Below are 5,368 nucleotides of genomic sequence, written 5' to 3' on the forward strand. Positions count from 1 at the left end.
ATAATTTAATGCAAATATTTTGAATGTAATTGGTATAAATTTACTGGTTACTAGTAGCTAGCTACTACTTACTTATATTCAACCACATGAACTGAAGGACGGTCAAATTAAAACACCTTTTTGAATTTTGTTCAGGATGATGAGAGGGGTTGTCTTACGCACGTTGATCACCATCCCTGGGACCTGGATATTTACCTAATCCATTTTATTACCGTGCCGAGCTAAAACACCTTTTCTTTAAATATTTCTCTGGCGACTGTAATAAAAAAGTTGCCTTATTTTGCAACGGTAGAAAGCTGTAAGGAAGCTACGTACGTGTGCATGCATGCTCTCTCTATCTAGTACTCCGTACTTCGTTCTCTAGATACTTCTATTCTTATTCTTATACTACAAATGAGAGGGGTGTCTGAGTATTTTCACTCCAATATATAGAACAATATATAATGCGGATGAAAATGATACGAAAAAATAATCACTCCCAACAATTAGTTTTAACCTATATGCAAAAGTTATTGAAATAATAATATCAAAATGCATTGAATAGAAAAGGAGCTAGCTAGTATATGTTTAAAGTTAATGAATGTATTCCATATTCATATATAATGCGGACCCCCTGTGTATGCTTTATCATATATATAGGAGAACTTATATATCAATAATAGGAGTTGAGTTGTTATGGTAAGTTGACATGGTTCATTATTAAACTGGACATCTTAATTCACCAAATTCAGAATTATTGCATGCTAGCTCTTTATTTTGATGGATATAGCACAACCCAAACCAATCCCTAACCCCTTAGTTTATAGTTTTTAAGTTGTCTGAAATGAAACGACAGAACACCTGCCAAATTATGCTAAAAAACAGTTGTTAAGTTGTTAATAATAGGCCCCGCAGGGCTTATGGAAATAAAGATGTTATAATAATTGTGAGATGTGTTAGCGTGCAGTATATATCACCTTTTGTTCGATAGAACAAGAATAAGAGCTACCATTATTTTTCAATAGTAGTGTGACAGTGTCATGGCATTTGGTTTGCTACAGAAGCAGGTCCCTTTTTTCTTGGCTGATGATGCAATAAGCAGCTAGCAGGTTACTGAGAGCGAGGCCGAGGGGGCTTTAGGTTGGAACACAGCATTATTCTTGCGAAAGGTAGGTATGTGGTTGTTCCTTTCTAGGTCCATGGTTTACCTACTAAATATCTTGCCATCCCTTGTCGGGCAAGGCTTTTTCTTCATTCTCAGCTCCATCGCTTGCTGCATGTTATCCTCTTGAACACTCATATGAATTCAGTCTCCAGGTAACAGGTGAAGATTTGTCTCATTGTTGAGGTGTAATTAAGTTTCCTGAAAAAGACCACTTGTTGACTTTATGTATTATATATCTTTTGCTACATTTGCATATGTATATGGTGTGTGTACACATATTCATCATTCTGTAGATTTCTGAGCAGCAGTTGCAGGGTGTGAATTGACGAACGATATATATATATAACACTAACTTCAACGCCGTATGTTTTTTTGGTCAGACGATTAGTTTGTGACTTGCTAGTTAACAATGTTATGTACTATACTATATGGTTATGGACAGGTACTCTGGTGTACTGCCTTATTAGGTTCTGATGAAACAGACGAAACCAACTTAATTAGCCACGTTTCCTTACTCATCAGAGAACATTTTTTAGAAAAGGATGCATCGTCAAGCAAATGAAGTAGTGGATTTATTAGGCTGTACGTGGACTATCCCCTGGTGCTGTAATAAATTCAACTTGCATTGTCAATCAATACAATCCAAGTCTTCTGTCAGAGCAATTAAGTAGATGGAGCCAAAGGAAAGTTTGCTGCTTATGCTAAACAAATCATGGCTGTATGTATTTTTCTCTGAAACGAACGACGAAAGCCGCAGAGTGAGAATCTGCAGTGACAGAAGCAATCCATGACATTTTGGAACCTTTTGAGGGCCACATGCAGAGAGCAGCTAGCTAGTTTCTCATTTTGAAGGACGGACGGATGGCTGGATTTGACAATTGGTTGGTCAAAATGAAATCTAACTTGTATGGTTGGTTATCCTATGTCACACAGGCGCGCTGTTTCCTCGCGAGTAGTAGGAATCAGATCAGTTTCCCTTTTTCTCTCATCTCATTTCGAAAGCTGCATAATTTCAGCCATGAATTCAATTTGCATTCTACGTAGAAGCAGTCTCAGTTTGACACATTGTAGTCAAGCTGACCATGCAACACCGCAGCCATCATGTATGAGTTCTCTTGTGCACTAGTACATAATTCTTTTTTCGCCGAGGTAGGTAAATCTGTTGATGTCACCATGTACAAATATATACTTGTGGACAGGATTGCAGAGGTGGCACATGCATGAATGCTTTGCCAAGAATTCTTTATATTCCTGAGACTGAGATCCAGGTCTCATGCATCTTTTCATCAGGTGACTTGGAAACTTTGTCTATCTAACGTAGTAACTTTGCTGCTTCCCTATGCATGTACGCTTTATCTGAAGCAAGCGCGCGCGCGCACACACATATATATATATATATGTAACCCCCTGAAGAGATAGATAACAAACATGTGTTAAAGCTACACTACCGGGAACGGGAGCTTTGCCGTGTGCCCTACACTACCGGGAACGGGAACTTTGCCGTGTGCCTAGGGCACACGGCAAAGCCACAAATACACTCGGCAAACCCTTCGCCGAGTGTAACACTCGGTAAAGGGCACTCGGCAAAAATTTTATCGGCAAACTAACTTTGCCGAGTGCCCCAAAAACACTCAGCAAAGTTTTTTTTTCAAAAAAAAAAAAAAACAAACACCGCCCGCCACCACCGGCCGGCCATCACCACCAGCCGCTCCAACCACCGGCGTGCACACGAGGAACTTCACCGAAGCCGACGTTGGCCGCCGACCCGAAGCCAACACCGCCCTCTGTCCTGGATCCGCTGTCGCCACCGTCCTAGATCTACCGTTGCCGGATCCGCACCTGGACGAGCCGAGCGGCCCGCCGCCACCGGATCTGCACCTGGACGTGTCGAGCAGCCAGCCGCCACCGGATCTCGCCCGCGCGTCGCCGGAGGTGGAGGAGGATGGCCCTCGAGCGCTTCTAGGGCCTACCGACGGAGCCCGCTCGACCCTCATGCACCACCTCCACTGGACCTCCTCGCAGATCCGCCCTTGCCGCACCTCCTCGTAGATCCGCCCTTGTCGTACCTCCACCATGTAGATCCGCTTGAGCGCTGCTGCCTTGGAGCCGCCAGGACACGAGGAGCCCCGCCGGCGACGGGCGCGCTAGGCCTCAGCCCCAGCGACGAGGGAGGGAGGAGAGGCGCTCGGCAGAGAGGGAGTGGGAAGTTGGAGTGGAGAGGGAGAGGGAGGCCGGAGTGGAGAGGGAGAGGCGCCACCGAGAGAGGGAGTGGGGGCCGGCGGCGGCGGTCCGGGAGGGGAGGGGCTCGCGGGGTGCTCGGGTGGGGACTGGGGAGGGCGCTGGGGAGGGTACAGGAGGGGCGGTATTTGACGAGATTTTTTTGTTTGCCGAGTGTCCGATCTGGACACTCCGCAAAGTTTCCAAAAAAAGATTATTTATTTGTTTGCCGAGTGTTTTATATCTGAGCACTCGGCAAAGTTTTTTTAATTTTTTTTTCTTTTTCTTTTCCAGAAAAAATATTTTATTTCTTTGCCGAGTGTTCTAGATCTGAGCACTCGGCAAAGTTTTTTTTCCCATTTTTTTTATTCTTCTTCTTTTTCAAAAAAAATGATTTTCTTTCTTTGCCGAGTGTTTTTTGGACACTCGGCAAACTATATCTTTGCCGAGTGTTTTTTTTTGACACTCGGTGAACCATATATTTGCTAAGTATTTTTTTGTTGACACTCGGCAAACTCCCTCTTTGCCGAGTGTTTTTTTTTGCCGAGCGTTTTTAGCTCAGCACACGGCAAAGAGCTTCTTTGCCGAGTGTCCGAGGGAATACACTCGGTAAACATAAAAGCACTAGGCAAAGAGCCGGTTTCCGGTAGTGCTAGCACCTTTATTAGCTTGATGCAAGGGCATCATCACCTGGTGTAGTATCTGATAGATATATCTCCAACTGCACCCCTAATGTTGGCCTTTGCTTGCATTGTCAGAGATAGATAGATTGCTCCATCTGGATGCTGTGATAGTGGGCTGAATTCATATCTGAAATAACAAGAGCCTTCTTCTGTAATATGCATGCATATGCAGTATCTCTCTCTTTTCTCCTCTTTAACCTACTACCCTTACCCTCTATATATGGTCAGATAAACAGTAGTTATATATCCTCCTATCCTAGCTAATACAAGTGACCTAGCTAAGGAAGGATAGGCAAAAGATATATAGATCGATGTTGGATCTTTTCCATAGTCTTATCCTTCCTTCCTTACAAAGTACTAGCTAGGACTAGACGACTAGTAGCAGTGCAGTTGGTACGTTCTCAGACAGGTACAGTCCTACAAGTAAGCCAAGTCTACAAACATGTATTTGTTGAAATACTGATGTAAGCAAACCGTGCAAGTCACTGTAGACCGACTTGCCAAAATAGCCAAACATCAGACGGAACCTGAGCTCTCACTACCGGAAACAGTAGGTATGCCGAGTGCCTGAGACTTTACCGAGTGCATTTTATCGGACACTCGGCAAACCTGCTGTGTGCCGAGTGCCGCCGTGGAAACATTCGGCAAACATATTACACCCCGCAAAAACCCTCTTTGCCGAGTGCCTTAAAGTAAACACCGGCAAATAATAACGAAACACTCAGCAAACATCAGGCACTCGGCAAAATAGCAGCGCGTGCGCCGCCGTGCAACGGCCGCCAGATGGAGCTCCCTGCCGTTAGCATTTTGTCGAGTGCCTATTAGTGACACTCGGCAAATAGGTTCGTTTGCCGAGTGTTTTATTTTGGCACTCGGCAAATTAATAACTTTTTTTTTCACTTCTGGCCTTAAAACTTTTTCTACTCTCTACATACAACATGTGGTACTCCATGTTAAGATTTGGTATATTTCTGGATCCGTTTGCTATATTTAGTTAATTTATTGCATCTCAAGGAATTTTTTGGTATAAGTCAAATTTGAACCACAAGTGATTCAAATAATAGAATAAAATAAGTAAAAAAATGATATTTATGTTACTGAGTCCGGTGTGAGGCCTTACCTAGAAAATTAAAAAAAAAATTCGAACATCTTGTTCAGGAGACCCGACCACGAACGTGTGGCCGAATGGTTTTTAAATTCTAAAAAAAGCAAACGAAGTCTGAAAATCATGAGATTTGTCAAGATCTCGTGATATCATACGTGGATATCGTGGTAAAAAATTGAGAAGGTTTTGCACAATCTGTCATGTACGATGTTTACAAAC

The sequence above is a fragment of the Miscanthus floridulus genome, chromosome 18 (assembly GCF_019320115.1).
Source record: "Miscanthus floridulus cultivar M001 chromosome 18, ASM1932011v1, whole genome shotgun sequence".
Lineage (NCBI taxonomy): Eukaryota > Viridiplantae > Streptophyta > Magnoliopsida > Poales > Poaceae > Miscanthus > Miscanthus floridulus.